Here is a 12,130-nt window from a genome sequence, read left to right as displayed (position 1 = left end):
GTAGACGAGCAGCCTGGGGTAATACTAACATGTAGCCTCATGTTGTCTTATCATTGCAACAACAAAAAAGAAGCCCAACAACCAACAAAACCTTTCACTATGCTTCATCCACCGTGTGATGAAACAACCAGATGATTTGTGAAAATCAGACGGCATGCTTGCTGAAACATGACTGGATTCGCTCTCACCCACACGCAGTGTTACTTGTCATGAATAATTACTGTAGATTGCCAGAAGTTTATGAATCATGGCAGCTTACAGCAAGACATTCACACTCACTGACATGGATAAAAAACAACAACATATAAACTGAACTCTGAGATGGTAACTTTGCACGCAAATGTACCTAGGTTTCTAATCAATTAATACATTATTATGATGAAACTTTTTTTTTTTTTTTTTTTTAACAATCCATCACAGAATTATACTGTTTTTACTGGAGTGATATACACAAACTTTTTTCTTCTTCTTTTTTTTTTAAGAGAAGGATGTTTTTCCGCTAACATTTGTGTACAGTAGCAGTTCCCCCTCGGGAGCCTGAAAAGCCAGAAAATCAACAATGAAATCTACACAGTGTTAAAGATACACAACTTGGAGCTGCTCCATTGGCAGTCAAAACAGGACCTTGACCGTGTGAATTCAACGTTTTCATCTAAATGTGTTTCCTGGTGTATTCCCGACTGACAGTTCTTAGTAATCAGAACTAAACTTCTTCCAAATTGCCACTGAATTTCAGTTTGTTTGTTTTTGATGATGCTAGTTCTCCATCAATGCTATTGTAACTAAACCTCATTTGTGATTATGTCAGAGGGTGGTCTTATACTTCTAAATCTTTGATTAGTTGTACACTGATTACTAAACACATATTTGGAATATATAATATTTTTGTAGCATGCAGGGTTTTATGTATATGAAGATAAGTTGTAAGATGAATTGGTATTTCCTACATGTCTTATGTTGTCTGACAATTCAACAAGAGAGTGAAAGAAGAACACAAAGGTGCGAAGATGGTGCATATAAAACCTTGTAAAAATATTACACAGCTAAAATTGAAATGTGTAATATTCAGTGGTATTCATCAATAATGCCTGTTTGAAATTTGAGTCAACGCATGCTCTCGTATTTTGGGGGGCAGCCTTTAAAGTAAAAAGGGATGAGGTGTAAAGTGTGTAATGTGTAAGATTTCTATTACAGGATGACACAAGATGACCATAATATATCTACAGGGTTGAAAGAGATTATGGATCAATACCAATGACTCAGCCATTGCTTGGCCAGCTGCTGAACTCTCTGGCTTTTAAGGCCCACTTTCCATCCTGTGCTCTTTAGTGTTTGGAGAGAAAACATCTTTCCTCCTGGTGTTTCAAGACCGGCCTCTGTTTGTTCAAGTGATTAGCAAAGTCAACTGAAAGGAGGTTGAAAATTTAGCATAGATGTAGCATGTTGTTGCATAGATAAACCCAAAGGTGGACTGCATACATGCTCACCATTTTAGTAGCACTCAAACGTGTGCGTCAGTAAACAGGCCGTGACGCGCGGCCGAGGACCTCTGCAGAACTTCCACGTTCGCACTTTGCTCTTGGACTTGACCCAAGTTCATCTGCTGCCAAAACGTAACCCTGGAAAGCTCAACGCTCAGATTTGAAGCTCCGGAAAGTCTCTGGAGAACTAACCTTGTTAGGGATGGGATTAAACTCAATTATAGGAATTGTATTATGTTGTTCTATAGGCCAGTTAATTACTATAATTACTATATGAGAGTTATAGGAATCACATACTGTGCTTTGGTTTCATATTTGACAGTTAATTGTACAAATGATCTCCATAATAACACAACAGGGTGGCGCTGGCCCCACTTCCATCATGCAGTTGCACCTTTAGTATTGTGTTTAATTATGTACAATATTTGACAGCAGTTCCTCCAGCATGATGACATTCATCATTGCAAAATCATTTTACTCTATTCCATTTGTTTTCTGTTACACTATGGCTACTCACAGGGGGAGTTATATTTATAGAAAAATACAAATATAATTACTTTTAAAAAGTATTTTTTAAGATTTTAAATCTAGCGCTCGTGTGCTTCTACTCCTCCTTTATTGAGCACTTCGGCGCTGAGGTAATAATGATCATCGACGGAGGAGGTAACGATCTACTAAATGTCTTCTGAGCATGAGAAAGTAGAGGTAGTAGTAGTTCTTGGTGATGATGAAGGTGTAGGCATTACACCTCTCTCCTCTGATGATGAGGATTGAAAATGACCACGAAGAAAGAATGACGAAGAGGCAGATGACCCGTCTGACTGGTCTGTTTGGAGCAGCTATAGATTCTTCTGAGACAAAGAGGAGCTGCCCAAAGGCGAAGATGGTGTGATGGTGGAGACTCAGATTAGTATGATGCAGGACAGATAATCCAACTGGAAAAAAAGTAGTTTACTTTATGATCTTGAGGGCTGGCGATGGGCTGGCAATGTCCAAAGTTTTATTTTCTATATCAGTAGACTTTCTCTCTGTAACCTTGAGGCTTTTCCATCTTGCAGGGCTGGCGATGCTCCAGTTGGCCTTCGAAGCCACCAAAAAAGTCTATACATTATAATATAATATAACCGTAAGAGCATATTTAACCATCTGCTTCTTGTGGCGGTATAGATTTGGTAAACTCCTCACGCACACAGAAGAAGCTGCCATCACTCGCCCGGCCTTTATGAAACTAAGACAAGAAAGAGACGTTGACTGTATGAGGAATAGAATAAACTGGAAAAAGTTGAATTAATTTTTGTAAAAAGACCTGAAAGCCTTTCAGCAAATTCTGATCCCCCAAAAAGTACTTATATTTATCTTAATTTTATTTAACAGCATTCAAATGTTTCACACACTATGCAGGCTATGCCACACCATGACATCCTACATTTTGAGGTTTTAGTGTGTTTTTGATTTGACCACAATGTTATACAATGCTAAACGGAATATTTTGGTAAATATACACATTACCCAGTTGAACACATTGAGGTCAAGCTAAAACAGGAATGCAGATCATGGTATACTTTGTCATTATCACCCACTCATATGTATAAATACAGTATTTTGCCTTTTTTCCACCAGGCTGTGATCTGGATCTTCATCCTCCAGCCTCTCCTCTTGCAGCTCGGCGAGATTACAGCTGTCTTTGTACCGTTCAGTATTTTAACTGGCGCTCTTTCAGGAAAAATCAGGGGATCAACACAGCGTCAAGGTAATCGGTCCAGTAGTTAAGACATTTCAGTCCGGACCAAAATGGTTGACAGACAGAAAGACTTAAGAGCAATGCTGCTCGCCGTTAACTGTACCTCCATCTATCTATCTATCTATCTATCTATCTATCTATCTATCTATCTATCTATCTATCTATCTATCTATCTATCTATCTATCTATCTATCTATCTATCTATCTATCTATCTATCCGTTTTCTTGACCGTTGTGTTCTATGCACAGTCTCAGGAACTGGAGCTCATGGGTCCCGGGTGCAAATATAAGGTTTCAGTGTAAATGCACACAGACATATCTTTTAGATATTTTTCTCGTATTGCTGTAGCCACAGTGCAGTACAGTACAGCTACAGTAATTTAAAAATCAATAAACCCCAGGCTTTTCAGTTCATAAAATACATTAAAGCCCACCGGCGTAACCTTTTTGCATAAGGTTTATGATGGGCTCCCTTCTGTTGAGTAACATTTAAAAGAATAATCCACTAATGGCTGCAGCCAATGATCTTCAAAGGACAATTTAGCACCTGGCACAGGCCACATTTAGTAGTCTCACCGTAAATGGAACCAAATGAGTTAAAAGTTTCCTTCATCTTGTCATTCACCCTGACCAAAAACTAGAGACCTTAAAATAGATATTCTGTCCCTCTGGTCTTCTCTGAAGGATTTATGCATTTAAGTTATTGAACCCACTCTCTACCGCTGACCATTGATGTCTGCATACTCCATTGTTCTAAGCAATTACTTTTCATGCTACCTGCAGGCCAATACATCCAAAATTGAGAAATGCAATTTGACAGACATTTGCTGTCTGTCTGCTGTTGCCAATATTGATCATAAATCCATTTGCTATTTGCCAGTAATTTGCATTTTGTCAATCTTCCTGAGTTTCCGGAAATAGTTTTCATCAACGACTTGAGGAGGGCCTCTATCACTCTGTCTGGGTAAATGTCAGCAAAATGCCAAATTTCTGAAATATCTTTGGAGTCTGTTAGACACCAAAAACAAAGGTTTTTGATTCACTGCAGTGAGCGGATTACATCAGCTTCTGGCACGAAGGTTATGGCAGAGTTTGACGTTGTCTACATTAAAAAATAAAATAAAATCCCAGCATTTTGTGACGTGAGAGTTGTTCAAATGGAGACGATTTACTTTCATGGGAACATAATAGTTCCGCATATAATTCAATGACACTCATGCCATGATGGATTCAGTTCAATGAGGGCATGCCAATGATCCTGCAGACAGTGATTGAAATAAACCATTTACATAACGTTACATTCCTGTTATGTTTGAACAATGGAATGATGATCCCATTTTTCGGAAAACACAGCATCAAATATTCTTTAAGCATGCCACATGTGCATTATGCTATAAGCCTGTTATGAAATGATACTTTTACAAGATGTACCAGATTGTCGGCATCAGCCGCCCTCTGATTCCACGACACATACAGCTCTAAGTCCAGCGGAAGCTCAATCACAGCTTTGAGAATAAAAGCTCGAGATGTGGAAATGTGGAAATGTGATAATACATCACACCCAGGTTGCAGCTTGAAAGGTACTTCTCAATATTTGCTGAAATGGATCTTAAATAGTCCACCAGATGGAGCTAAAGTCTAGCAGAGGACAAGCTGAATGGTGCAGTCAGGCCATTTTCATCAGATCATTGACCAAATGCAACTTTGTTTGGGCATGTGTGTGCTGTTTCAATCTGTTAACTGCTTCGGAAATAAAATACAATGTAAGTTACACATGGGATTTTCATTTTCTAAAGTCTTATTGTGGGAATCCAAAAATCCATCTTTTCCCTAGATTTGGATTTTGATCGAGGAGCTGCTCTCCCTGCTAATGCTAACAACCAAGTCCATTTGTTTATTCATGATGAATCCCAAATGTTAAATGCGTCACTGCCTAAGTGCTGGAGGTTTATTCTTAGAAAAGATCTTCTAGACTCTGACAATAAAGAAGAGCAAACGCAAAAGCTTTCATGGGCTGAATCCTTCCTCTGCTTCCATAATTGTCAACTGAAACAAAAAAGACTGAATGGGATAGTAGTGGATGACACATTTATTTATGTGAACTTGTCACAAAGTATTATTTCAAAAGTAAAAGCCTCTGAGCGGTACATTGCATCAGCTTCCTTCACACTACGTGGATTGGTAGACAATAAAATAACATGGCACGTCCTCTATTAGTGCTTGTGATGCAGATACACTGGCGTGACTGGCGGCGTATCTGTGACTCAAGACAAAGTCAGACACACGCGTACCTATACATCACTGCAAACGTAAATGCAGGATAGTCGCACAGTTGTGTAGAAACACACTGCTTGTGTGTCTGTTCTTTCCCCCCGCATCGTTTGGGCTTCAACCCATCTGCCAAAATCCTCTCAAGCTAAATCTGACTTGACATTTTACAATACTGAATCAGCAGAGAAAGTAGGCTAGTGCACGTAGACGAGCATCGCTAGAGAGAAAAGTAAGAAGTAAAAAAAAGAGGGGGTTGTGTTCACAAAAGGCAACGGGTTGAGGAAGACATCCATTTGTTCCCCGTGCCACCGGAGCACGCGATGGCATTGACCTAATGAGTCTTTACATCGTAATTAAAGGTTCTCGGCAGAATGATACTCTCTGTCGTTCTGTACCGAAGAAGAATTAATTATTAGTATCAATCAATGATGTTATCTGTGGGTGTTACTTGGTTAAGAAGGGAGACGGGCAGACAGTGGCATTTAGCTGTGATTAATGAAGTGACCTTCGCTACAGCTTTGACTGAGATCTAGAAAAATCTATTCCATTTCAAAGTGACCTCCGCGGGGATGGCTGGTTGGAACACCCGTACACTCTGCATCCAAATGCAACACAAAAAACCCCCACACATAAACACTCAAGACCACGCTTCAAAAACACCGGGAAGTGACTGAGCATGCAAAACCTCCCAGGAAGTCACATCCGAGGTTCATCGCTGTTTCCAGTCAATCCTGTCAGACTGAAGATTGTCGTCAATGCAGCTAAGTTTCGTGAACTGATATTATTCCTCAAAGCTGGAGCACACCATCCACTGGCATGCAAATGTGACGGTGGAAGAAGTGGTGATGATAATGATATTAATGGGTGCCCAAAGACTTCTCCAAAGAAATTTCCATATTTTGTCCCATGGGCCTCAGTTGGTGGAGCATGGCATTAACATTTTTATATTGGTACCATTCCCACTAGAACAGGACAAGCCAAGCATGTAGGCTGTATTCATTCCTCACACTGGAGAATGGAAAGGAAGAACTGCGTTTTCCACATGGAAAGGTTCGCAAAGCAGGCGTGGAACTTATTTGCAAAAGAAAAGTAGTTGGCAGTTAAATTACTTGAGCTCCTATAGATAAAGACACTGTAAATAAAGACACGTGGAATAATTTAAAACATGTGAGATGTTCACTATTTTTGTGTTATAAAAAATAAATAGCAATTTAATTTGAGAACATTTCGTCTCGTATATACATAGGTAGATGATGTAAATCATCTACACGGTGAATGCTTTTCTTGAGTTCTGGCACAAAACAGGGACAAATGGGTGACAATGAGTATATATTTTATTGCAATTTTTGGGACTACATCATCCTTTGACAGCAACAGAAGTATGTTGCTTCTACTACAACATACTGCAGGAGACATTTGGAGAAAATGATGGATATTCAATGCTTTTATTTCATGCTATTTCATGCTTTTTGAACTGGACAAAGATTCAAGGATCATCTTTGTCGTTTTAAGAGAAACGGAGATATACAGCAGGAGTAGACGGGAAATGTAGCTGAGTTTCGTGACCCTCATAAACAACAAGTAGGACCACAGCTGGCTACGACATGGAGATAATGACTAATGTCATTCACAAATTAACAAATAATGTAAAGCCAACACAACTACCAATGCTATTAGCGTGGTGAATCTGCACATTGCTTTGACTTTGTTATTTCGGCGACATTTTGAAATGCAGGCAAAAGTCCTGATTGTATTTTCTGGTTATGGTGTCACTCTGCAATGACTTAAGATAAGATAACATAAAACAATCCTTTATTAGTCCCTCAATGGGGAAATTACAGGATTACAGCAGCACTACGCACAAGTAAATAAGAAAAAAAGAATTAAAGTAATAGAAATAAACAGTAGAACGGTAATAAAAACAGATTAAGAATTAGCAGTAAAAAATAATATTAAAAATACAGATGCAATAAAAAATATACAGATGGAATAAAAATATACAGATGGAGTAAAAATATACAGATGGAATAAAAATATACAGCTGGAATAAAAATGGAATAAAAATATACAGATGGAGTAAAAATATACAGATGAAATAAAAATGAAGTAAAAATATACAGCTGGAATAAAAATATACAGCTGGAATAAAAATGGAACAAAAATATACAGCTGGAATAAAGAATTTGTGTAAAAGTACTTGGACATACCTAAACATAGTGGATATTGCACCAGGACATGAATTAAAGTGTTCATAGTGCTCAAAGTGATTTGTGCTCACAAGTGTTCGGAGTGTTTAGATGGTTTGTGGTCGACTGGGGGCTCAGCTTGTTGTGCAGCCTGACAGCAGCGGGGAGAAAGGATTTGCGGTACCTCTCCCTCACTTACTGGCACACTTGAATTGAACCAAGCCAGCGTGAATGCTATAATAACCCTTGATACAACATGTCTGCTGTAAAAACACCGACTAAATATTGAGCATATAAGGTGAAAGGCCCTCTCTGGAGCCAGTGTTTGGTTTGTCCGTTGAGGGCTACTGTAACAACATAGAGGACTCTGTGAAGAGGACTTGCTATTGATGTATATGTAGGGCTCATTTTTAGGAAACAGAAACACAAAATAATGTTGTCTAACAAAAACAAAAGTTACATATATTGCATTTAATACGTTCCCCCAAAATGCTTGCCCTTTAAAACACAACATCTGCGAGCAGTTGCCTCTTGCATCAATTTTGTGCTAGACAAATAAACAATATCTAGTTTCCTTTTTGCTCTGTTTTTAGTCTCCACCAACTCCTGATCAAAAATACTGTGCTTTTAAGCAACTAAATCTTACTGTTTAGAGCTAGCAATGTAGCATATAGTGGTTGTATCAGTGCTTTTTTGTGCTGAAATCAGTTGACTTGGAATGGAAATGAGTTTCAAATCTCTGGGAGTTCATCACTATAAGTGATCCATTTCATATCCCACGCTGACACCTGATCCATTGTTAATGTGTAAAGGATTGATTCGTGCAGCTTTAAGTCTTCCACTTGAGATGATTCAAGACATTTTAATTGGCGCTATTCAGTTTAGACTTGGCCATGCAGACAGCTGTCACAGGGGATCAATCGTCACAACATCTATGATAATCAGGATTCGCATCAAGAGCATTTTGCAATCCTAAATGTGTCCATACCATTCAGACGGCCACCTGGCTCTCCTTCCGTCTGACCCAGCGTCAGGTCACCTCAGAAGTGGAAAAAACACAATAGTTATGATAACTCTCCGAGCATTGCAGATGTTGCACTCGTGTTTGTCACAGATTAACATTTGGTAACAGATGGGTAACACACGCACAGGCACACAAACAATGCCGGCAATAGCGAGCACACTATAGTGATCATCTAAACAGCGATTATCATCTTGTATGAGGCTGGTGCGCTGCCTGGACGATGACAGCTCCTCATACAGCAAGTCCCTGTGGTGCAACTATACCGAGCCTCAGAGGCATACATGTCATTGTGCCATGTTTCATCTCACCCACTCATTAATGTCGCTCGTTGGCCAGCACATGACAAACCCCAGCTTTACCGCTGTTTGTCTGCTGGCCGCTTGGGTAGCAAAGCAGGCCAACCCTAACCCATCAGAGCGTACGGCAATAACGGGCTATAGGAGGCTGTTAATGGGGTGACCCTCAGCATAATGACCCAACTCAGGCCTTATAAAGTATTCAGGACATTGACTTTTCATTCATGAGTGCGAGACTGAGGGGAAAAGAGATAATAATGAGCGTTAGCGAGGTTAGTGTATTCCTTTGAGACAATGATGGCACAAATAGTGTCAGAGATTAGAGGGGCATGTGAGTGAGAGTTTATAATAAGACAGTTGTTCATGTCTGCAAATGTGTCCCTGTCTATATATTCAAAGTGGCTTAAGTGGCAATCTTATTGCCGCGACAGTGGAACAACGTGGCGTTATTAGACTACTAAGGAGAAAAGAGCAGCTAGCGCTGATCAATAAAATTTTACAATCAACCCTTAATTGCTCCCGTATCCAAAGAAGTGAAGCTAAAATGGAGCATAAGATTGTCTTCTTCACTAAACTCCCATCAGGAAAGCTGCTGCGGAGTGTTGGACACACTGTAATCTGGTTATAATCTGCTGGGTTCGACAGCTTTCCTTAATGAAGGAGAAGCCCGGGTTGCAGTTTTACCGGTGAGTCAAAGACAGAAAATCCCAAGTTTTAGAGAAAAGTTAGAGAAAACACATAGCACGGTGAGGTGTTGTTTTTTTCTGTACTGAGATAAGACTTGAATGGATTTAGTATAGGCATCATGCAAGGCTAAATGTGCACAGAAAACACAGAAACACATGCATTCAGACGATCAGACGACAGTGTAGCTGGACAATTTCAAATCCTTTTTTTTTTATTTCAAGGTAAACCTTAAAGTAAAACAGATTATTACTAATAATATTTTCACAATCCCCTTTGTTTTCTCTTCCAAATGAAGCTCTCGTTCTGTCTGGAAGCATAGGGGTTGTAGTTTAGTTTTCATACATCTGCCATTCACTCCTCACTCACAGTTTCCTTGCTGTCATGGTTCTGGGCGGTCAATCATGATAGCAGCCGTTTAGATCTCCAGCACAAAGAAACAATTACATTGTTAGCCTATCATCATCCTGATTGTCCCGCTGCCTTCAGTACGCTCATGCTGCTGCTACGTGCCCCTCCACCTTCTCATCTCTGCCCCAATCTTTGCAGATCCATCAACCCATCATCCTATCAGCATTATCAGCCACCACCACTGTCTGGACTTCACAGAGGGGATTTATCGTGGTGCTGCTCAGGGCAGACGCCCCTCCATTACAAATCTGCCTCTGGAGTCCAAGTGCCAAAGACTTTATCATCACATATCACCTGTAAATAATAAACAATGATCTTTTCTTCATCTGACTTGTCTCTCCTGATTGAAAGAAGTTTGGCTTTCCTGGAGATTTATTCCTTTTGGCCATATTGCCATATATCTTGAGTGTGTACACTCTTACTGTTACCAAGAGAACTGACGGGAAGAACTCAACCCAACACACACGTTTTGAGAGTAATTCCTTTGTCTTTGACTGATTGCATTCAAATTCTCTATCGATATTGCAATGATAATTATGAATTAATTTGGCCATGACAATTGTGTAGTGAAAATTTGATATTGTGACTGCTCTACTTCACAATTATTAAAGAATAATGTATTACGAAAAAGATCCAAAATACGTAGATCAAAAAGTATCAATATCCATATTCATAACGTTGCTAGACAGTAGAAGAGCTGTTATTCAGTGATAACAGTACAACATATCAAATGTGTCCAAATGTGGGTTTAATTTGTTTCATGGTCCTTATCCTGGCACATTAGAGACTATGTAAAATGTGTTGGAAGCTAATACAAAAAATTAAGGCCAAATGAGTAGTTGAGATTGTAACAGCTGTACAGCTGCAAACACATTTAATCTACTGGTAAACAAACGCTCATCATTTGTTAAAGGTGCAGCTGAGAAACACAGCCGCAAAACACTGTATGTTTGTGTAGTATTTCCCATGTGGTGGTCCCATGGTGCAATGTCGTGTGTATAGTATTGTACAACACTACAGTGCACATTGCAGGAGTATCCCCTGTGTATGCCGGAGTCAGAGTTTTCACTTCAACTGATTTTACAAGAGTTTCCACACATTCTGTCTTTATAACAGCCACTGGCGTCAAAAAATATTCCATAAATGATGCAACATGCAGTTTTGACCAAATCCTGTCAAAAAATAAAACAAAAAAATATATAATTCATGGGAGATTTAGTTAGTGAAGCTTGCAAATACGTCTTACCCACAGTGACTCGCAGGGTTGTACCACATACCTCGAGACACATGAACAGCACACGAGTCTCAAGCTCTTTCAATAGAGATACAAATATTAGTCTTTTGTTGAAATGAAGATATCCTCTCGTCAGTGTCCTTCACCTCAGATATGATAGCTATATAACAAGCTAACAACATTTTATTAAAGAATTCTGATGCTTCAGATCCTTTCAATATGACGTCAATGCAATACCACATTGTCATCATGACATTTAACACATTTTAGGAAACACTTTCTATGTCCATGTCTCTAATTCACTTTAAATGTGTTTGAAACAGCTCTCTGTAGCACCATACAACTGTAAGCACATCAATACACATTGTAACGCATTATATAATGGCTTTTATCACAATATTTAATAATTGCTGGTCAATCAATGACATTTGGTTCTTTGCAAAAACCATTGTGTATTAGTTGTAATACATTATCATCTTTTTACAACGCCTTATAATGAGATTATAAATTAGTCTAAGTGGTCATTATTTGCTTTTGTAAATTAAAGTTTTTAAAAATTGTTATTGTATTAACATTTTGTGTGTTAGATTTAATGATATTTTTTCACTTGAAGCAAACACTGACCTCCAAGAGTAACCTATATTTACATTATGATGCATCATGACAGTGATTGTTATGCATTATTAAAAAAATTCATGCTGTGAAACTGTGAAATTGTGGTATTAGAACACTTTGATAATAAAAAAAATATGTCATCAAGTGACCAGAAATTATGAAGTATTATGATACTTTACTTTTTATA

Source organism: Clinocottus analis, unplaced genomic scaffold, assembly GCF_023055335.1.
Source record: "Clinocottus analis isolate CAN_PGR_092001 unplaced genomic scaffold, fCliAna1.0.p SCAF_4, whole genome shotgun sequence".
Classification (NCBI taxonomy): domain Eukaryota; kingdom Metazoa; phylum Chordata; class Actinopteri; order Perciformes; family Cottidae; genus Clinocottus; species Clinocottus analis.
The sequence above is the reverse complement of the archived record's forward strand: the minus strand, read 5'-3'. Positions refer to the sequence as shown.